The sequence below is a fragment of the Pezoporus flaviventris genome, unplaced genomic scaffold (genome assembly GCF_033815535.1).
Source record: "Pezoporus flaviventris isolate CSIRO_AGI_PZ_B2104156 unplaced genomic scaffold, CSIRO_AGI_Pfla_v1 ptg000006l, whole genome shotgun sequence".
NCBI lineage: Eukaryota > Metazoa > Chordata > Aves > Psittaciformes > Psittacidae > Pezoporus > Pezoporus flaviventris.
The window spans coordinates 22162537-22184648 of record NW_026892554.1 but is presented as its reverse complement, the minus strand read 5'-3'; the positions used below and the strand labels follow the sequence as shown (position 1 = coordinate 22184648).

At 51.6% G+C, this 22112-nt stretch overlaps 5 non-coding genes across 5 annotated transcripts; all 5 read left to right on the top strand.

Moving 5' to 3' along the window:
• Window positions 1–1123: 1123 nt before the first annotated feature.
• Window positions 1124–1195, top strand: TRNAQ-CUG (transfer RNA glutamine (anticodon CUG)). Its single transcript has one exon. It is a non-coding gene; the product is annotated as a tRNA-Gln (tRNA).
• A 5290-nt stretch (window positions 1196–6485) lies between these two features.
• TRNAS-AGA (transfer RNA serine (anticodon AGA)) lies at window positions 6486–6567 on the top strand. Its single transcript has one exon. It is a non-coding gene; the product is annotated as a tRNA-Ser (tRNA).
• Window positions 6568–9922: 3355 nt separating this feature from the next.
• On the top strand, window positions 9923–9994 carry TRNAQ-CUG (transfer RNA glutamine (anticodon CUG)). Its single transcript has one exon. It is a non-coding gene; the product is annotated as a tRNA-Gln (tRNA).
• A 5290-nt stretch (window positions 9995–15284) lies between these two features.
• On the top strand, window positions 15285–15366 carry TRNAS-AGA (transfer RNA serine (anticodon AGA)). Its single transcript has one exon. It is a non-coding gene; the product is annotated as a tRNA-Ser (tRNA).
• A 3355-nt stretch (window positions 15367–18721) lies between these two features.
• Window positions 18722–18793, top strand: TRNAQ-CUG (transfer RNA glutamine (anticodon CUG)). The gene has a single exon. It is a non-coding gene; the product is annotated as a tRNA-Gln (tRNA).
• The last annotated feature ends 3319 nt before the right edge of the window (window positions 18794–22112 follow it).

Sequence of the window (22112 nt, the reverse complement as noted above, 5' to 3'; positions counted from 1 at the left end):
CATGGTTTTAGAGGAGCGATCCCCCATGCTCCTCAGCGCTGAATAAAGAATACCTACATTACAACTTTAACGAGTTGTGGAGTCTATCTGCTTATCAGTGGATTCCTCTTCACGTTGGGTATCTCACTCAAGTTCCACTAGGGCTCAGGCAATGAGCTGCCTGCTCCAGCTCTGGGGCTAGCCCTGATTCCACTTTCCCTTCTCTAAATCCTGCAGGTTGAAAGGCATTTAAGGGAGTCACAGTGCATGCTCCTTCCTCAAGCAGGGAGCTTCTTCCCACTGTGTGCACGAACTCTTCTTTGGTGGGCAATGTGCTGGTCCCAAGGCATGAAGGAAAGTGCCTCTGCTCAGGATCACAGCAAAATGCACCTGAGTCTGGAGCCATCTCAGGAGAGCAACCAGTGTTCTCCATGAGGGAGAGGCCAGTCTGGGGCGCAAGGGGACAGTGTGTCCCTGAAAGAAAGGACAGGGTTTGAAGTCAGCCTAGACTGTCCCAGCAGAGGAAGGCAGCCCAGCTTGTGCAACCCATAACAAACTGCTTTGGGTCCTCCTACTAGTTGGTCTTGCAGTTGAAGCACGTCCGCTGTCCCCTGTCATGATTGCCTCATTCGTCAAGGTCAGGAGCTTGTCTCGGAGTGCAACTGAGAGTAAGGATATCTGGGCAAAGGCTGCTTAGTAGGAGCTACAAGGTGAGAAACAGGACAGGCCATGACTTAGAGTGGCAGATTGAGAGGCTGTCCCGCATGCGGAGTTGAAAGGGGAAGACGCCAGCAGATCCCACAAGTGCACGCACTGAACCACCGATCACTGGGCTGTGAATGTCCGCTTTGAGGTATGAGTGATGAGGATGTTAAGCTGGAAAGGTCTTCAGCAGTTTTCATCAGGCAACAGGAAGATTCTCCGGGGATACCAGCCTGTGTCTTTTGAGAGAGGGTATGCGAGGCTTGCACAAAATGCTGTGCCACTTCCTCTTCTGTGAGTGAAAAGTGCCCAGTGTCCCTGAAAGAATGCTGCCCTTGATGACTGATGGCCAGGGAGATGGAAAGACTGGCAGGCTGAGCCAGGAGCATATGTCTCAGCCAGGGTGGCTGCAGGGGAAAGACCTATGGAGCATACGCCCAGAGGTCCCATGGTGTAATGGTGAGCACTCTGGACTCTGAATCCAGCGATCTGAGTTCAAATCTCAGTGGGACCTTGAGCAAGGTTTTGGCTCCCTCAGGGCTTGCTCAGCATGCTTACACCTTGACAGCCTTGCTTTTGCTGCTGGGTCAGTTGTGTCACGCACTCTGATCTGGATCATTGGCCCCTGCACCCTCTGTGCACTTGTTGCACTTGTTGGCTGTTCCTGCATGGGGGCATCCAGCAGTTTCTCACCAAATCACGCAACACCTGAGGTGGAGATCACAAAGTCCAGGTCCAGGTCAAGCAGGGGACGTTTTTCCTGGCCTTGTCTGGTTCTACGTTAGACATCTCCAAAGATGGAGAATCTTCTACTCCCTGAGCAACCTTTTCCCGTCTTTGACCACCAATACCTCTGGCAGTAGCCACAGATCCAACTCTGTCCACTGCTTCTTCCTCGCTCAGTTTCTCTGGGGCTTTTCTGTTTCTCTTTGTCAACTTGTTTATTTTTGATCCTCGATCAATTCAGGGAGCTCCAGCTAAACATGGCAGTAGTCCATGCTTGTCTGTCATGAGAGACAGCAGATCTCTCCTTGCACAGCAGGTAAGTGAGGGAGGAGGAGAACAACCAACCACGAGACTCCAGATATGCTGCACATAGTCTTTAATCAGAAGGAGCAAATGCAGGGGCACAGAAGAGAGACCAGGGAAGACGTCTGCAGGGTTTGGGGAGGCACAGAGAAGGGCCCGTTTCCAAAGGACAAGGTCCACAGAAAGAGCTTCCCTTTTCCCATTCTGCTTCACCTGGTGGTATTCCCAGGCCACCAAGAGCAGTCCCTGACTCCAGATCCCTCTCCACCTCAGTAGGAGGTTCAGCAAAGCAGAAGAGAAGGAGCCCTTTCTCTTAGGGGCTCAGAGCAAAGCAGAGACAGAGAAGGCAGTGCGAGGCTCGTCCAGCAGTGAGGAGCAGTGGGCACAGGACCCTCCTGCCAGGTGGGAAGAGGACACGCAGCCCATCTGGAAGCCGTGGCCACGCTCCTGCTCATGCAGGGTGCACGTCCTCCTTCCGGCTCCAAAGGGGATGATCCGCCAGCTTCAGCAGTTCAGACTGCAGCGGGGGGGAGGCAGACACAGGCCTGAGCCCCCGAGACCAAGGGAGCCCCCAGAAGAGATGGGAACCCCGCCAGTGCTGAGGGAGCTCCCAACAGCAGCTGACAGAGAGGATCCCACGGCTGTGCTCTGCGGGAAAGAGGTGAGGATGGGGCCCGGCAGGGTCACCACCACTGGGGAGGCCTCAATGAACACCGTCGAGTCAGCGCAGCGGGAGATGCAGGGTTCACTGCAACTGCTTGCAAGTGGCGTTGGGCCAGAGGTGCCGCAGGGGCGTGGGGGACATGGTCTGAAGCAAGACATCTCTCGGTGAGCGAGGCAAAGCTGAAACACAGAGCAGGCAGGGAGCACAAACCTCAATATTAGCATGTCCTTGTCTTCTTCATCTCTCTCTGTGGGCAGATCTTGTTTTAAATACACGCAGCGACTCTACAACTTCCAGCGCCCTCCCTGGCCCAGCGGGTTGCATGGAACTGGAAGGCTGGCCCTTTTTGTAATAGGTCCCATTACACTGGAGTTAAAGCCCTTGTGGAGTGACTGATCACAGCCCATCTCCAGAGCAAACAGTGCTGCATTGAAGAGAGCACTGCATGCACTTGGCCATTTGGTTAGAGACAGTCTGATGGACATGCAAATTCTGGTGGGCAGACATCTCTGCATCTGAGCCCCACTGATCCTTCCTGCTTGGAAAACCCTCCTCTTCCCAGCTCCCCCCAGCCACCTCCATGAAAAAGACAGAGGTCTCAGGGGTTGACTATTTCCCTTGCAGGGCCAAGCAGAGGCAGCCCAATATCAGCCTGAGTAGCCACCAGCACAGCACTTCAGCCCACAGAGAGAGAGAGAGCAGTCTCAGGCTTACCTTGCTCTTAGAGGAAAGGGAAGCAAGAGAGGAAGATGCAGAGCCTGGAGCAGAGCAGGCTTTTATGCTGTGTTCCAGAGCCCTGGGGGAAACCAACATTCCTTGCTCATGAAGCATCTGAACACGTAGTAGTTGCTGCTTGCCAAGGACTCGCTGATGATGAAGCCCTTGCCTCTTTCATCTGAAATACTGTGCTCCCGCTTTCTGTCACTGAATATCAGAACAACTTATCTGTGCCGCACCTTCATAAGATCGATCAACTCAGATGTCTCAGGCATGTGCAGAAGGATATTTAGAGTGTGTTTCCGTCCTTTGCCTTATTAGCGGTGAGCGTGGCTATCAGTCATGGTCAAATTCAGTTATGAGCTCACCTCAAGTGCTTTCCTGTCAGGCACTACGGATAACATCGGAGACACATGCTCCCCACAGGTCATTGTAGGACACAGGAGACACTGAGTATGTTCAATCAGAAGGTCAAGACTGCACAAACCCATACGTGAGGTGAAACTCAGCTCTGCAGGGATGCAGCAAATCTCAACAGCAAGGAAGGACCATGCTCCATCCCTGGCAGTGTTCAAGACCAGGTTGGACGAGGCCTTGGGTGATATGATTTAGCGTAAGGTGTCCCTACCCCCAGCAGGGGGGTTGGAACTAGATGATCTTAAGGTCCTTTCCAACGCTAACTATTCTATGATTCTATGATTCTATGATTGTGCACCATAAGGAACTTTTCTGCGGGAAGGAGTGATGGCCATGAGCACCTTGCGTATGCTCATCAGGCTCTACCACGGCCTAGTTTTGTGATGAAAGAGATGCCCTCGATCTTCTCTGAGTGAGACCCACACCGATTTGTGATGTGGAAGAGTTGGGAAAACCCCTGAATTGCAGGTTAACATGAGCCCCGCTGCTGTGGACTTCAGTGGAGACGATGCCCTTTCTCAGGTGTGTCAGGCACACCACAGCTCATAGCTTCAGGTGCCGGTTTCATCAAAGAGCAAAACAGGTGAATGAGCGTGTGTGTCTCTTTCAGGAAGGATGCGGCAACTCTTTGATCACCCTCCTAAATGCTGATTTCCTTGTTTCCAGCAGGTTCCCCACTTCCCAGTTTGAGCCCAGGCCCCTGGTTGGAAGAAGCCTTAGGGCACGGTTTAGTCATCAAGGGGCGTAACTATGGAGAAGTCACTTGAAAGAGCTGCCTGACAGTGGTCTGCTATCTGTCATTTTCAATCTCCCTTTGTTACCTGAGCTTGTGGGCAGTAAAAACTGTCTGTGGCAAAGCCTTAGGAAGCATCGCCTCTTCTTAGGTCCTGATCCTGACAAGGTACTTCAACCACCAAGACGTCTACTGACAAAGTGACACAGCCAACCAAAAGCAGTCCAGGAAACTACTGGAGTCTGTCGTGAATGACTTCCTAGTAGAAGTGATGGAGAATTCGACCACAGGAGAGACACAGCTAAACCTGCTCCTTTCTAGTGCAGAAGAACTTACGAAAACGGTCAAGACAGGAGGTAGCCTGGTCAGCAGCAGTCATCTCTTGGTAGAATTCTCAGCCTTGAGAGGTATAGAGTAGGTAAAAAGTAGAGTCAGGACCCTACACTGTAGAAAGGCAAGCTCTTGGCTGTTTAAGGCGCTACCGTGTGCGATCCCTTGGAAAACGGCCTCAGAGAGAAAGGATGCTGAGACCTGGGACATATTGAAAGATGTTTTTCTGGAGCCTCTAGAAATCCTAAGATGCAAGAAGTCCGACGGGAAGCAGGAGGCTAGCTTGGGGAAGGCAAGGCCTCTTAGCCAAACTGAACCAAACCAAACCTAACCAAACTAAACAAAACTAAAAACATACCAAAGATGCACAGGCAGTGAAGGCAGGGATACACATCCTGGGCAGACTACAGGGAAAGTCATGGGCGTCTATGGAGGGCATCAGGAAAACCAAAGCATTGCAGGCGCTGAAGTTGTCTGGGGCCATGAAAAACAACTAGAAGGCATTCTTCAGGTACATAGAACAGCAAAGGAAGGTGAAAGAAGTTGTAGCCCCACGCTTTAGGTGAGCCAAACGAGAGGCCTGGCTGTGACCAACATGAAGAAGATGGAAGTTCAAGACCATGTCAGGAACTTGAAAGTGCACCAGTCCTTTGGGAACTGAGGAGATGCACCCGAGAGTCCTGCAGGAACTGTCAGAGGAAGTTGCTAAGCCGCTATCCGTCCAAATAGCAAAGTTGTAAGATACCCAGTGGCTGGAAAATGGGAAATACGCACCCCCATCCCCAGATATATAAAAGGAAAAAAGGAAGACCTGGGGAACTGCAGGCCGGACAGTCTCACCTCTGTACCCTCAACAGCAAGAAAGGACCATTGTGCACTATGAGGAAATTCTCTGCGGGAAGGAGTGATAGCCACGAGCACATTGCTTAAGTTCATCAGGCTCTACCGCGGCCTGGTTTTGTGATGAAAGAGACGCCCGCGATCTTCCCTGAGTGAAACCCACACCCAAATTGACCTGTTTTGCTCAGCAAGGGTGTCCCAGACACCAGATGCCTGGATGACATGCTTTTGAGGAGAGGTGTGGGGAAGGGAGCCGGAAACTCACAGCCCATTGTTCTGGGTCAGGGATGGGGTGGCCAGTTCCATGCATTTCAAATTACAAAGGGACATCGGATCAGTCTCCTAGAGCAGCTGGGAGTCATTGTGATGTGGAAGTTGGGAAAAACCCCTGAATTGCAGGCTAACATGAGTCACACTGCTGTGGACTTCAGAGGACACAGTGTCCTGGATGCAGGCAAGCCAGCGTTGCCAGAGCTCATAGCCTCAATCCTCCAAAAGTTCTGCTTCCTCAAAGGCATTTCTGCCTTTGTCATCACAATTGCTCTCAGCTGCTCTGAGAGATGGACTCGAGGTCCTTTTGTAGGTTGAAGTGCAGGGAAGCCTGTAAACACTGCGCTAACACAAATCCCACAGACAGCCTCACCATGCAGATTGTTTTCTGAATGTCAGCAGAGGAAGGACTGTAGCTTGTTTTGCTTTAAGCAACGGTTGAACTAGAAAAGGTTTGAGTAGCTTTGTCCCCTTCAGACAGAGAGTCCAGTTCTGAGAGGCTCCTTTTTCTCCAGTGTTCCATAGGCCATAAGCTGCAAGCGACATGAAGTTGTCTCAGCTCTTAGCTGCCAGGGACGGTGTTGCACCCAGTTCCAGGATGTCCCTGCAGTGCCGGCTCCTGAACAGGGTTAGTCAGGGCCTCCAGGATGCCTTGAGATAACACAGAGAGGTCTTTGACTCATTACACGTGCAGTGAAAGTCCCGGCTACAAATCTGGAAGTGGAGCATTGCCCTGAAACTCCCCGGCAGCCAGGTGTCATTGCACAGGCACTGTGATCAGCGGGGCAAAGAGATCTGCATCAGGTAGTTGTGGCCGAGTGGTGAAGGCGATGGACTAGAAATCCATTGGGGTTTCCCCGCGCAGGTTCGAATCCTGCCAGCTACGGTGAACAGCTGCTTTTTGGGCTGCTACCAAATGACCAGGTTTCTGCAGTGGCTTCCAGCTCCACAGTGTGCCTGGTGCTCAGGTAGACAGTTAAAGCCCTTTCCTTCTTGGTCTTGTCCTGGTTGAATGGTAAACTCTGCTTCCATTGACAAGGTAGGCATTTAAGGTGAGGCTTCCCAGAGGTCTTCATTCAGTTGCATGCCCAGCTGCCCCTACTAGAGCAGCGGCAGAGGTTGAGCTTCTGGTAGCCTGCCTGCGTGGTTTAGCAGCTAAAGGAAAAAGTAAACTCTGAGAAGCACATGCAGGAAGAGCCTACAGAAAGAGGAGAGAAACCCACATTGCTGGCACATGGTCGATTCCCTGTAGCCATGCCACCGAGGCTGGGGAAAGCACTGCAAGGGAGAAAGAACCTCAGAGAGATTCTCAGCAGGAATAAAGAAGGAAAGGGCAGTGGAAAGGACACTTTAGCGTGCTCACATCTGCATCCCCGTGCTGGCCCTCTCTGTCTGCCTTTTGCTTTTCCCTCCTCTGCCTGCCTGCTGCATGCTCTGGCCAGCAGTGTTGGGCAGGACAGGAATGGCTCCAGGCACAGAGAAAAGGGGTTTCTCGGGCTATGGCAAGCTGCATGGTGTCAGGGGCAGCCCTGGGCTCTCAGGTAGCAATAAGGCTAGGGCTGCACAAGGTGGGAGTACAAGTCAGGGAAAGGAATGTGGCGTGAATGTGTAAAACAGACCTTTGGACAGGGGTGAGGAAAGACGGTGTTTTATGTTGGTGTTTCTGTTTCTCACTACATGAATCTGTTTTAATCTGCAACGATTTCCACACCCTCTATGCCCCGACTCCCCTGCCAAGGTAAGCCTGGTTTGCCCGTAGGAGTTTTTGCTAAGCTGTGTTTTTCAAAGTCATGACCCATCCTGTTTTCAGCTCTCTGTATCCGACCCCCGGAGTCTGGGAAGGAGTGAGCAGCTGGCTGGCTTTTGTCTGTGATTATGCCACCAGAGGTGCGTAGCCACAAAGGCAAATCCACGTGCGTACTACATGTACAGCTGGTAAAGGAATGAATGTAGTCTGAGAGAGGCACTGTTACTAGCACCCAGCAGCAAAAGTGTCCACATCCAAGATGTCACTCCCAGGGGACAAACACAGACATCCCAGCAGCTTGAGGTCCTTTGCATACTGGGGATTGGAAGGAGAAGGCTGACCACGCACTGATGTGGAGGAGCAGTAGACAGGTCACTCTGTGAACTAGCAGAGTGAGGCAGGCAGATTGGCAAGTGGGGGAGCAGGAGGCAGTCGTGGCCCCATGGGCATTGATGGTATCATTGAGAGCACAGCTGCCTTCCAAGCACTTGTCCCACATTTGATTCCTGGACAATGCAGACAAGCTTTTCTTCAGCCTGGCTTCAGGGTGCCTTGCTTCTCCTGTTCCAGAAGAACCCACCTTCCCTTAGGACGTTCAGGTCCCATGGGACTCTGGAGCCACTCCCCACTGCAGCCCTGCCTTGTGGCTATTTCTCTGGGCTCCTCCAAGCTGAGCAGGGACCAGCCAGGCTTTGAGCATGGCCCAGCTTGCAAAAAGCAGAATTCAGGGGCTGCTTTGGACCACTGATTGATTCTCAGGCTGTCTTGAAGCACTGGAGCAGGTGCCCAGAGAACACGTGCTGATACCTGGAAATAAAGGGTTAACATTGTGCCTGCTTGCTTAAACAGTCATTGTGCTTGGTGAAGCAGAACTGTAGGAGTCAAAATTGCTAGAACTGTGAAGCAGAATTGTAGTAGTAGCTGCTAGGCAGAATTGTGGTAGATAAGATTCATAACTTGTGTAATGAACATTTAGGACATTCTTGTTTAAATAGTATCCATAGAAAGAAAAGGAACCAAAGATAACAGTAACAGAATTTTCAAGTTTGACAAGTTTCTACTTTAAGATACGTAAAACCGGCTTGCACCGAACCTGAGGTTTCAATAGGAGCCGAAACCCTACTGAGTCTGCGTGAAAGAAGGAGGTAACTCTCGGTGATGAAGAAGAACTACAGGCCTTCATGCTCACGACCCCCTAAAATCCACGCCCTGGAGGCACTGCGCAAGCGCATCAATGGGACAAATGCCAGAAAACTGATTATAATACTAGATGGGAATAGGTTTTGCATATGTATAGGGCGTGAAGCAATCTCATGTTTCTGTAACCATTATATGTAATGTAAACAAACAGAGTGGCAAAGGAAAGGTGTGCATGGTTTTAGAGGAGCGATCCCCCATGCTCCTCAGCGCTGAATAAAGAATACCTACATTACAACTTTAACGAGTTGTGGAGTCTAACTGCTTATCAGTGGATTCCTCTTCACGTTGGGTATCTCACTCAAGTTCCACTAGGGCTCAGGCAATGAGCTGCCTGCTCCAGCTCTGGGGCTAGCCCTGATTCCACTTTCCCTTCTCTAAATCCTGCAGGTTGAAAGGCATTTAAGGGAGTCACAGTGCATGCTCCTTCCTCAAGCAGGGAGCTTCTTCCCACTGTGTGCACGAACTCTTCTTTGGTGGGCAATGTGCTGGTCCCAAGGCATGAAGGAAAGTGCCTCTGCTCAGGATCACAGCAAAATGCACCTGAGTCTGGAGCCATCTCAGGAGAGCAACCAGTGTTCTCCATGAGGGAGAGGCCAGTCTGGGGCGCAAGGGGACAGTGTGTCCCTGAAAGAAAGGACAGGGTTTGAAGTCAGCCTAGACTGTCCCAGCAGAGGAAGGCAGCCCAGCTTGTGCAACCCATAACAAACTGCTTTGGGTCCTCCTACTAGTTGGTCTTGCAGTTGAAGCACGTCCGCTGTCCCCTGTCATGATTGCCTCATTCGTCAAGGTCAGGAGCTTGTCTCGGAGTGCAACTGAGAGTAAGGATATCTGGGCAAAGGCTGCTTAGTAGGAGCTACAAGGTGAGAAACAGGACAGGCCATGACTTAGAGTGGCAGATTGAGAGGCTGTCCCGCATGCGGAGTTGAAAGGGGAAGACGCCAGCAGATCCCACAAGTGCACGCACTGAACCACCGATCACTGGGCTGTGAATGTCCGCTTTGAGGTATGAGTGATGAGGATGTTAAGCTGGAAAGGTCTTCAGCAGTTTTCATCAGGCAACAGGAAGATTCTCCGGGGATACCAGCCTGTGTCTTTTGAGAGAGGGTATGCGAGGCTTGCACAAAATGCTGTGCCACTTCCTCTTCTGTGAGTGAAAAGTGCCCAGTGTCCCTGAAAGAATGCTGCCCTTGATGACTGATGGCCAGGGAGATGGAAAGACTGGCAGGCTGAGCCAGGAGCATATGTCTCAGCCAGGGTGGCTGCAGGGGAAAGACCTATGGAGCATACGCCCAGAGGTCCCATGGTGTAATGGTGAGCACTCTGGACTCTGAATCCAGCGATCTGAGTTCAAATCTCAGTGGGACCTTGAGCAAGGTTTTGGCTCCCTCAGGGCTTGCTCAGCATGCTTACACCTTGACAGCCTTGCTTTTGCTGCTGGGTCAGTTGTGTCACGCACTCTGATCTGGATCATTGGCCCCTGCACCCTCTGTGCACTTGTTGCACTTGTTGGCTGCTCCTGCATGGGGGCATCCAGCAGTTTCTCACCAAATCACGCAACACCTGAGGTGGAGATCACAAAGTCCAGGTCCAGGTCAAGCAGGGGACGTTTTTCCTGGCCTTGTCTGGTTCTACGTTAGACATCTCCAAAGATGGAGAATCTTCTACTCCCTGAGCAACCTTTTCCCGTCTTTGACCACCAATACCTCTGGCAGTAGCCACAGATCCAACTCTGTCCACTGCTTCTTCCTCGCTCAGTTTCTCTGGGGCTTTTCTGTTTCTCTTTGTCAACTTGTTTATTTTTGATCCTCGATCAATTCAGGGAGCTCCAGCTAAACATGGCAGTAGTCCATGCTTGTCTGTCATGAGAGACAGCAGATCTCTCCTTGCACAGCAGGTAAGTGAGGGAGGAGGAGAACAACCAACCACGAGACTCCAGATATGCTGCACATAGTCTTTAATCAGAAGGAGCAAATGCAGGGGCACAGAAGAGAGACCAGGGAAGACGTCTGCAGGGTTTGGGGAGGCACAGAGAAGGGCCCGTTTCCAAAGGACAAGGTCCACAGAAAGAGCTTCCCTTTTCCCATTCTGCTTCACCTGGTGGTATTCCCAGGCCACCAAGAGCAGTCCCTGACTCCAGATCCCTCTCCACCTCAGTAGGAGGTTCAGCAAAGCAGAAGAGAAGGAGCCCTTTCTCTTAGGGGCTCAGAGCAAAGCAGAGACAGAGAAGGCAGTGCGAGGCTCGTCCAGCAGTGAGGAGCAGTGGGCACAGGACCCTCCTGCCAGGTGGGAAGAGGACACGCAGCCCATCTGGAAGCCGTGGCCACGCTCCTGCTCATGCAGGGTGCACGTCCTCCTTCCGGCTCCAAAGGGGATGATCCGCCAGCTTCAGCAGTTCAGACTGCAGCGGGGGGGAGGCAGACACAGGCCTGAGCCCCCGAGACCAAGGGAGCCCCCAGAAGAGATGGGAACCCCGCCAGTGCTGAGGGAGCTCCCAACAGCAGCTGACAGAGAGGATCCCACGGCTGTGCTCTGCGGGAAAGAGGTGAGGATGGGGCCCGGCAGGGTCACCACCACTGGGGAGGCCTCAATGAACACCGTCGAGTCAGCGCAGCGGGAGATGCAGGGTTCACTGCAACTGCTTGCAAGTGGCGTTGGGCCAGAGGTGCCGCAGGGGCGTGGGGGACATGGTCTGAAGCAAGACATCTCTCGGTGAGCGAGGCAAAGCTGAAACACAGAGCAGGCAGGGAGCACAAACCTCAATATTAGCATGTCCTTGTCTTCTTCATCTCTCTCTGTGGGCAGATCTTGTTTTAAATACACGCAGCGACTCTACAACTTCCAGCGCCCTCCCTGGCCCAGCGGGTTGCATGGAACTGGAAGGCTGGCCCTTTTTGTAATAGGTCCCATTACACTGGAGTTAAAGCCCTTGTGGAGTGACTGATCACAGCCCATCTCCAGAGCAAACAGTGCTGCATTGAAGAGAGCACTGCATGCACTTGGCCATTTGGTTAGAGACAGTCTGATGGACATGCAAATTCTGGTGGGCAGACATCTCTGCATCTGAGCCCCACTGATCCTTCCTGCTTGGAAAACCCTCCTCTTCCCAGCTCCCCCCAGCCACCTCCATGAAAAAGACAGAGGTCTCAGGGGTTGACTATTTCCCTTGCAGGGCCAAGCAGAGGCAGCCCAATATCAGCCTGAGTAGCCACCAGCACAGCACTTCAGCCCACAGAGAGAGAGAGAGCAGTCTCAGGCTTACCTTGCTCTTAGAGGAAAGGGAAGCAAGAGAGGAAGATGCAGAGCCTGGAGCAGAGCAGGCTTTTATGCTGTGTTCCAGAGCCCTGGGGGAAACCAACATTCCTTGCTCATGAAGCATCTGAACACGTAGTAGTTGCTGCTTGCCAAGGACTCGCTGATGATGAAGCCCTTGCCTCTTTCATCTGAAATACTGTGCTCCCGCTTTCTGTCACTGAATATCAGAACAACTTATCTGTGCCGCACCTTCATAAGATCGATCAACTCAGATGTCTCAGGCATGTGCAGAAGGATATTTAGAGTGTGTTTCCGTCCTTTGCCTTATTAGCGGTGAGCGTGGCTATCAGTCATGGTCAAATTCAGTTATGAGCTCACCTCAAGTGCTTTCCTGTCAGGCACTACGGATAACATCGGAGACACATGCTCCCCACAGGTCATTGTAGGACACAGGAGACACTGAGTATGTTCAATCAGAAGGTCAAGACTGCACAAACCCATACGTGAGGTGAAACTCAGCTCTGCAGGGATGCAGCAAATCTCAACAGCAAGGAAGGACCATGCTCCATCCCTGGCAGTGTTCAAGACCAGGTTGGACGAGGCCTTGGGTGATATGATTTAGCGTAAGGTGTCCCTACCCCCAGCAGGGGGGTTGGAACTAGATGATCTTAAGGTCCTTTCCAACGCTAACTATTCTATGATTCTATGATTCTATGATTGTGCACCATAAGGAACTTTTCTGCGGGAAGGAGTGATGGCCATGAGCACCTTGCGTATGCTCATCAGGCTCTACCACGGCCTAGTTTTGTGATGAAAGAGATGCCCTCGATCTTCTCTGAGTGAGACCCACACCGATTTGTGATGTGGAAGAGTTGGGAAAACCCCTGAATTGCAGGTTAACATGAGCCCCGCTGCTGTGGACTTCAGTGGAGACGATGCCCTTTCTCAGGTGTGTCAGGCACACCACAGCTCATAGCTTCAGGTGCCGGTTTCATCAAAGAGCAAAACAGGTGAATGAGCGTGTGTGTCTCTTTCAGGAAGGATGCGGCAACTCTTTGATCACCCTCCTAAATGCTGATTTCCTTGTTTCCAGCAGGTTCCCCACTTCCCAGTTTGAGCCCAGGCCCCTGGTTGGAAGAAGCCTTAGGGCACGGTTTAGTCATCAAGGGGCGTAACTATGGAGAAGTCACTTGAAAGAGCTGCCTGACAGTGGTCTGCTATCTGTCATTTTCAATCTCCCTTTGTTACCTGAGCTTGTGGGCAGTAAAAACTGTCTGTGGCAAAGCCTTAGGAAGCATCGCCTCTTCTTAGGTCCTGATCCTGACAAGGTACTTCAACCACCAAGACGTCTACTGACAAAGTGACACAGCCAACCAAAAGCAGTCCAGGAAACTACTGGAGTCTGTCGTGAATGACTTCCTAGTAGAAGTGATGGAGAATTCGACCACAGGAGAGACACAGCTAAACCTGCTCCTTTCTAGTGCAGAAGAACTTACGAAAACGGTCAAGACAGGAGGTAGCCTGGTCAGCAGCAGTCATCTCTTGGTAGAATTCTCAGCCTTGAGAGGTATAGAGTAGGTAAAAAGTAGAGTCAGGACCCTACACTGTAGAAAGGCAAGCTCTTGGCTGTTTAAGGCGCTACCGTGTGCGATCCCTTGGAAAACGGCCTCAGAGAGAAAGGATGCTGAGACCTGGGACATATTGAAAGATGTTTTTCTGGAGCCTCTAGAAATCCTAAGATGCAAGAAGTCCGACGGGAAGCAGGAGGCTAGCTTGGGGAAGGCAAGGCCTCTTAGCCAAACTGAACCAAACCAAACCTAACCAAACTAAACAAAACTAAAAACATACCAAAGATGCACAGGCAGTGAAGGCAGGGATACACATCCTGGGCAGACTACAGGGAAAGTCATGGGCGTCTATGGAGGGCATCAGGAAAACCAAAGCATTGCAGGCGCTGAAGTTGTCTGGGGCCATGAAAAACAACTAGAAGGCATTCTTCAGGTACATAGAACAGCAAAGGAAGGTGAAAGAAGTTGTAGCCCCACGCTTTAGGTGAGCCAAACGAGAGGCCTGGCTGTGACCAACATGAAGAAGATGGAAGTTCAAGACCATGTCAGGAACTTGAAAGTGCACCAGTCCTTTGGGAACTGAGGAGATGCACCCGAGAGTCCTGCAGGAACTGTCAGAGGAAGTTGCTAAGCCGCTATCCGTCCAAATAGCAAAGTTGTAAGATACCCAGTGGCTGGAAAATGGGAAATACGCACCCCCACCCCCAGATATATAAAAGGAAAAAAGGAAGACCTGGGGAACTGCAGGCCGGACAGTCTCACCTCTGTACCCTCAACAGCAAGAAAGGACCATTGTGCACTATGAGGAAATTCTCTGCGGGAAGGAGTGATAGCCACGAGCACATTGCTTAAGTTCATCAGGCTCTACCGCGGCCTGGTTTTGTGATGAAAGAGACGCCCGCGATCTTCCCTGAGTGAAACCCACACCCAAATTGACCTGTTTTGCTCAGCAAGGGTGTCCCAGACACCAGATGCCTGGATGACATGCTTTTGAGGAGAGGTGTGGGGAAGGGAGCCGGAAACTCACAGCCCATTGTTCTGGGTCAGGGATGGGGTGGCCAGTTCCATGCATTTCAAATTACAAAGGGACATCGGATCAGTCTCCTAGAGCAGCTGGGAGTCATTGTGATGTGGAAGTTGGGAAAAACCCCTGAATTGCAGGCTAACATGAGTCACACTGCTGTGGACTTCAGAGGACACAGTGTCCTGGATGCAGGCAAGCCAGCGTTGCCAGAGCTCATAGCCTCAATCCTCCAAAAGTTCTGCTTCCTCAAAGGCATTTCTGCCTTTGTCATCACAATTGCTCTCAGCTGCTCTGAGAGATGGACTCGAGGTCCTTTTGTAGGTTGAAGTGCAGGGAAGCCTGTAAACACTGCGCTAACACAAATCCCACAGACAGCCTCACCATGCAGATTGTTTTCTGAATGTCAGCAGAGGAAGGACTGTAGCTTGTTTTGCTTTAAGCAACGGTTGAACTAGAAAAGGTTTGAGTAGCTTTGTCCCCTTCAGACAGAGAGTCCAGTTCTGAGAGGCTCCTTTTTCTCCAGTGTTCCATAGGCCATAAGCTGCAAGCGACATGAAGTTGTCTCAGCTCTTAGCTGCCAGGGACGGTGTTGCACCCAGTTCCAGGATGTCCCTGCAGTGCCGGCTCCTGAACAGGGTTAGTCAGGGCCTCCAGGATGCCTTGAGATAACACAGAGAGGTCTTTGACTCATTACACGTGCAGTGAAAGTCCCGGCTACAAATCTGGAAGTGGAGCATTGCCCTGAAACTCCCCGGCAGCCAGGTGTCATTGCACAGGCACTGTGATCAGCGGGGCAAAGAGATCTGCATCAGGTAGTTGTGGCCGAGTGGTGAAGGCGATGGACTAGAAATCCATTGGGGTTTCCCCGCGCAGGTTCGAATCCTGCCAGCTACGGTGAACAGCTGCTTTTTGGGCTGCTACCAAATGACCAGGTTTCTGCAGTGGCTTCCAGCTCCACAGTGTGCCTGGTGCTCAGGTAGACAGTTAAAGCCCTTTCCTTCTTGGTCTTGTCCTGGTTGAATGGTAAACTCTGCTTCCATTGACAAGGTAGGCATTTAAGGTGAGGCTTCCCAGAGGTCTTCATTCAGTTGCATGCCCAGCTGCCCCTACTAGAGCAGCGGCAGAGGTTGAGCTTCTGGTAGCCTGCCTGCGTGGTTTAGCAGCTAAAGGAAAAAGTAAACTCTGAGAAGCACATGCAGGAAGAGCCTACAGAAAGAGGAGAGAAACCCACATTGCTGGCACATGGTCGATTCCCTGTAGCCATGCCACCGAGGCTGGGGAAAGCACTGCAAGGGAGAAAGAACCTCAGAGAGATTCTCAGCAGGAATAAAGAAGGAAAGGGCAGTGGAAAGGACACTTTAGCGTGCTCACATCTGCATCCCCGTGCTGGCCCTCTCTGTCTGCCTTTTGCTTTTCCCTCCTCTGCCTGCCTGCTGCATGCTCTGGCCAGCAGTGTTGGGCAGGACAGGAATGGCTCCAGGCACAGAGAAAAGGGGTTTCTCGGGCTATGGCAAGCTGCATGGTGTCAGGGGCAGCCCTGGGCTCTCAGGTAGCAATAAGGCTAGGGCTGCACAAGGTGGGAGTACAAGTCAGGGAAAGGAATGTGGCGTGAATGTGTAAAACAGACCTTTGGACAGGGGTGAGGAAAGACGGTGTTTTATGTTGGTGTTTCTGTTTCTCACTACATGAATCTGTTTTAATCTGCAACGATTTCCACACCCTCTATGCCCCGACTCCCCTGCCAAGGTAAGCCTGGTTTGCCCGTAGGAGTTTTTGCTAAGCTGTGTTTTTCAAAGTCATGACCCATCCTGTTTTCAGCTCTCTGTATCCGACCCCTGGAGTCTGGGAAGGAGTGAGCAGCTGGCTGGCTTTTGTCTGTGATTATGCCACCAGAGGTGCGTAGCCACAAAGGCAAATCCACGTGCGTACTACATGTACAGCTGGTAAAGGAATGAATGTAGTCTGAGAGAGGCACTGTTACTAGCACCCAGCAGCAAAAGTGTCAACATCCAAGATGTCACTCCCAGGGGACAAACACAGACATCCCAGCAGCTTGAGGTCCTTTGCATACTGGGGATTGGAAGGAGAAGGCTGACCACGCACTGATGTGGAGGAGCAGTAGACAGGTCACTCTGTGAACTAGCAGAGTGAGGCAGGCAGACTGGCAAGTGGGGGAGCAGGAGGCAGTCGTGGCCCCATGGGCATTGATGGTATCATTGAGAGCACAGCTGCCTTCCATGCACTTGTCCCACATTTGATTCCTGGACAATGCAGACAAGCTTTTCTTCAGCCTGGCTTCAGGGTGCCTTGCTTCTCCTGTTCCAGAAGAACCCACCTTCCCTTAGGACGTTCAGGTCCCATGGGACTCTGGAGCCACTCCCCACTGCAGCCCTGCCTTGTGGCTATTTCTCTGGGCTCCTCCAAGCTGAGCAGGGACCAGCCAGGCTTTGAGCATGGCCCAGCTTGCAAAAAGCAGAATTCAGGGGCTGCTTTGGACCACTGATTGATTCTCAGGCTGTCTTGAAGCACTGGAGCAGGTGCCCAGAGAACACGTGCTGATACCTGGAAATAAAGGGTTAACATTGTGCCTGCTTGCTTAAACAGTCATTGTGCTTGGTGAAGCAGAACTGTAGGAGTCAAAATTGCTAGAACTGTGAAGCAGAATTGTAGTAGTAGCTGCTAGGCAGAATTGTGGTAGATAAGATTCATAACTTGTGTAATGAACATTTAGGACATTCTTGTTTAAATAGTATCCATAGAAAGAAAAGGAACCAAAGATAACAGTAACAGAATTTTCAAGTTTGACAAGTTTCTACTTTAAGATACGTAAAACCGGCTTGCACCGAACCTGAGGTTTCAATAGGAGCCGAAACCCTACTGAGTCTGCGTGAAAGAAGGAGGTAACTCTCGGTGATGAAGAAGAACTACAGGCCTTCATGCTCACGACCCCCTAAAATCCACGCCCTGGAGGCACTGCGCAAGCGCATCAATGGGACAAATGCCAGAAAACTGATTATAATACTAGATGGGAATAGGTTTTGCATATGTATAGGGCGTGAAGCAATCTCATGTTTCTGTAACCATTATATGTAATGTAAACAAACAGAGTGGCAAAGGAAAGGTGTGCATGGTTTTAGAGGAGCGATCCCCCATGCTCCTCAGCACTGAATAAAGAATACCTACATTACAACTTTAACGAGTTGTGGAGTCTAACTGCTTATCAGTGGATTCCTCTTCACGTTGGGTATCTCACTCAAGTTCCACTAGGGCTCAGGCAATGAGCTGCCTGCTCCAGCTCTGGGGCTAGCCCTGATTCCACTTTCCCTTCTCTAAATCCTGCAGGTTGAAAGGCATTTAAGGGAGTCACAGTGCATGCTCCTTCCTCAAGCAGGGAGCTTCTTCCCACTGTGTGCACGAACTCTTCTTTGGTGGGCAATGTGCTGGTCCCAAGGCATGAAGGAAAGTGCCTCTGCTCAGGATCACAGCAAAATGCACCTGAGTCTGGAGCCATCTCAGGAGAGCAACCAGTGTTCTCCATGAGGGAGAGGCCAGTCTGGGGCGCAAGGGGACAGTGTGTCCCTGAAAGAAAGGACAGGGTTTGAAGTCAGCCTAGACTGTCCCAGCAGAGGAAGGCAGCCCAGCTTGTGCAACCCATAACAAACTGCTTTGGGTCCTCCTACTAGTTGGTCTTGCAGTTGAAGCACGTCCGCTGTCCCCTGTCATGATTGCCTCATTCGTCAAGGTCAGGAGCTTGTCTCGGAGTGCAACTGAGAGTAAGGATATCTGGGCAAAGGCTGCTTAGTAGGAGCTACAAGGTGAGAAACAGGACAGGCCATGACTTAGAGTGGCAGATTGAGAGGCTGTCCCGCATGCGGAGTTGAAAGGGGAAGACGCCAGCAGATCCCACAAGTGCACGCACTGAACCACCGATCACTGGGCTGTGAATGTCCGCTTTGAGGTATGAGTGATGAGGATGTTAAGCTGGAAAGGTCTTCAGCAGTTTTCATCAGGCAACAGGAAGATTCTCCGGGGATACCAGCCTGTGTCTTTTGAGAGAGGGTATGCGAGGCTTGCACAAAATGCTGTGCCACTTCCTCTTCTGTGAGTGAAAAGTGCCCAGTGTCCCTGAAAGAATGCTGCCCTTGATGACTGATGGCCAGGGAGATGGAAAGACTGGCAGGCTGAGCCAGGAGCATATGTCTCAGCCAGGGTGGCTGCAGGGGAAAGACCTATGGAGCATACGCCCAGAGGTCCCATGGTGTAATGGTGAGCACTCTGGACTCTGAATCCAGCGATCTGAGTTCAAATCTCAGTGGGACCTTGAGCAAGGTTTTGGCTCCCTCAGGGCTTGCTCAGCATGCTTACACCTTGACAGCCTTGCTTTTGCTGCTGGGTCAGTTGTGTCACGCACTCTGATCTGGATCATTGGCCCCTGCACCCTCTGTGCACTTGTTGCACTTGTTGGCTGCTCCTGCATGGGGGCATCCAGCAGTTTCTCACCAAATCACGCAACACCTGAGGTGGAGATCACAAAGTCCAGGTCCAGGTCAAGCAGGGGACGTTTTTCCTGGCCTTGTCTGGTTCTACGTTAGACATCTCCAAAGATGGAGAATCTTCTACTCCCTGAGCAACCTTTTCCCGTCTTTGACCACCAATACCTCTGGCAGTAGCCACAGATCCAACTCTGTCCACTGCTTCTTCCTCGCTCAGTTTCTCTGGGGCTTTTCTGTTTCTCTTTGTCAACTTGTTTATTTTTGATCCTCGATCAATTCAGGGAGCTCCAGCTAAACATGGCAGTAGTCCATGCTTGTCTGTCATGAGAGACAGCAGATCTCTCCTTGCACAGCAGGTAAGTGAGGGAGGAGGAGAACAACCAACCACGAGACTCCAGATATGCTGCACATAGTCTTTAATCAGAAGGAGCAAATGCAGGGGCACAGAAGAGAGACCAGGGAAGACGTCTGCAGGGTTTGGGGAGGCACAGAGAAGGGCCCGTTTCCAAAGGACAAGGTCCACAGAAAGAGCTTCCCTTTTCCCATTCTGCTTCACCTGGTGGTATTCCCAGGCCACCAAGAGCAGTCCCTGACTCCAGATCCCTCTCCACCTCAGTAGGAGGTTCAGCAAAGCAGAAGAGAAGGAGCCCTTTCTCTTAGGGGCTCAGAGCAAAGCAGAGACAGAGAAGGCAGTGCGAGGCTCGTCCAGCAGTGAGGAGCAGTGGGCACAGGACCCTCCTGCCAGGTGGGAAGAGGACACGCAGCCCATCTGGAAGCCGTGGCCACGCTCCTGCTCATGCAGGGTGCACGTCCTCCTTCCGGCTCCAAAGGGGATGATCCGCCAGCTTCAGCAGTTCAGACTGCAGCGGGGGGGAGGCAGACACAGGCCTGAGCCCCCGAGACCAAGGGAGCCCCCAGAAGAGATGGGAACCCCGCCAGTGCTGAGGGAGCTCCCAACAGCAGCTGACAGAGAGGATCCCACGGCTGTGCTCTGCGGGAAAGAGGTGAGGATGGGGCCCGGCAGGGTCACCACCACTGGGGAGGCCTCAATGAACACCGTCGAGTCAGCGCAGCGGGAGATGCAGGGTTCACTGCAACTGCTTGCAAGTGGCGTTGGGCCAGAGGTGCCGCAGGGGCGTGGGGGACATGGTCTGAAGCAAGACATCTCTCGGTGAGCGAGGCAAAGCTGAAACACAGAGCAGGCAGGGAGCACAAACCTCAATATTAGCATGTCCTTGTCTTCTTCATCTCTCTCTGTGGGCAGATCTTGTTTTAAATACACGCAGCGACTCTACAACTTCCAGCGCCCTCCCTGGCCCAGCGGGTTGCATGGAACTGGAAGGCTGGCCCTTTTTGTAATAGGTCCCATTACACTGGAGTTAAAGCCCTTGTGGAGTGACTGATCACAGCCCATCTCCAGAGCAAACAGTGCTGCATTGAAGAGAGCACTGCATGCACTTGGCCATTTGGTTAGAGACAGTCTGATGGACATGCAAATTCTGGTGGGCAGACATCTCTGCATCTGAGCCCCACTGATCCTTCCTGCTTGGAAAACCCTCCTCTTCCCAGCTCCCCCCAGCCACCTCCATGAAAAAGACAGAGGTCTCAGGGGTTGACTATTTCCCTTGCAGGGCCAAGCAGAGGCAGCCCAATATCAGCCTGAGTAGCCACCAGCACAGCACTTCAGCCCACAGAGAGAGAGAGAGCAGTCTCAGGCTTACCTTGCTCTTAGAGGAAAGGGAAGCAAGAGAGGAAGATGCAGAGCCTGGAGCAGAGCAGGCTTTTATGCTGTGTTCCAGAGCCCTGGGGGAAACCAACATTCCTTGCTCATGAAGCATCTGAACACGTAGTAGTTGCTGCTTGCCAAGGACTCGCTGATGATGAAGCCCTTGCCTCTTTCATCTGAAATACTGTGCTCCCGCTTTCTGTCACTGAATATCAGAACAACTTATCTGTGCCGCACCTTCATAAGATCGATCAACTCAGATGTCTCAGGCATGTGCAGAAGGATATTTAGAGTGTGTTTCCGTCCTTTGCCTTATTAGCGGTGAGCGTGGCTATCAGTCATGGTCAAATTCAGTTATGAGCTCACCTCAAGTGCTTTCCTGTCAGGCACTACGGATAACATCGGAGACACATGCTCCCCACAGGTCATTGTAGGACACAGGAGACACTGAGTATGTTCAATCAGAAGGTCAAGACTGCACAAACCCATACGTGAGGTGAAACTCAGCTCTGCAGGGATGCAGCAAATCTCAACAGCAAGGAAGGACCATGCTCCATCCCTGGCAGTGTTCAAGACCAGGTTGGACGAGGCCTTGGGTGATATGATTTAGCGTAAGGTGTCCCTACCCCCAGCAGGGGGGTTGGAACTAGATGATCTTAAGGTCCTTTCCAACGCTAACTATTCTATGATTCTATGATTCTATGATTGTGCACCATAAGGAACTTTTCTGCGGGAAGGAGTGATGGCCATGAGCACCTTGCGTATGCTCATCAGGCTCTACCACGGCCTAGTTTTGTGATGAAAGAGATGCCCTCGATCTTCTCTGAGTGAGACCCACACCGATTTGTGATGTGGAAGAGTTGGGAAAACCCCTGAATTGCAGGTTAACATGAGCCCCGCTGCTGTGGACTTCAGTGGAGACGATGCCCTTTCTCAGGTGTGTCAGGCACACCACAGCTCATAGCTTCAGGTGCCGGTTTCATCAAAGAGCAAAACAGGTGAATGAGCGTGTGTGTCTCTTTCAGGAAGGATGCGGCAACTCTTTGATCACCCTCCTAAATGCTGATTTCCTTGTTTCCAGCAGGTTCCCCACTTCCCAGTTTGAGCCCAGGCCCCTGGTTGGAAGAAGCCTTAGGGCACGGTTTAGTCATCAAGGGGCGTAACTATGGAGAAGTCACTTGAAAGAGCTGCCTGACAGTGGTCTGCTATCTGTCATTTTCAATCTCCCTTTGTTACCTGAGCTTGTGGGCAGTAAAAACTGTCTGTGGCAAAGCCTTAGGAAGCATCGCCTCTTCTTAGGTCCTGATCCTGACAAGGTACTTCAACCACCAAGACGTCTACTGACAAAGTGACACAGCCAACCAAAAGCAGTCCAGGAAACTACTGGAGTCTGTCGTGAATGACTTCCTAGTAGAAGTGAT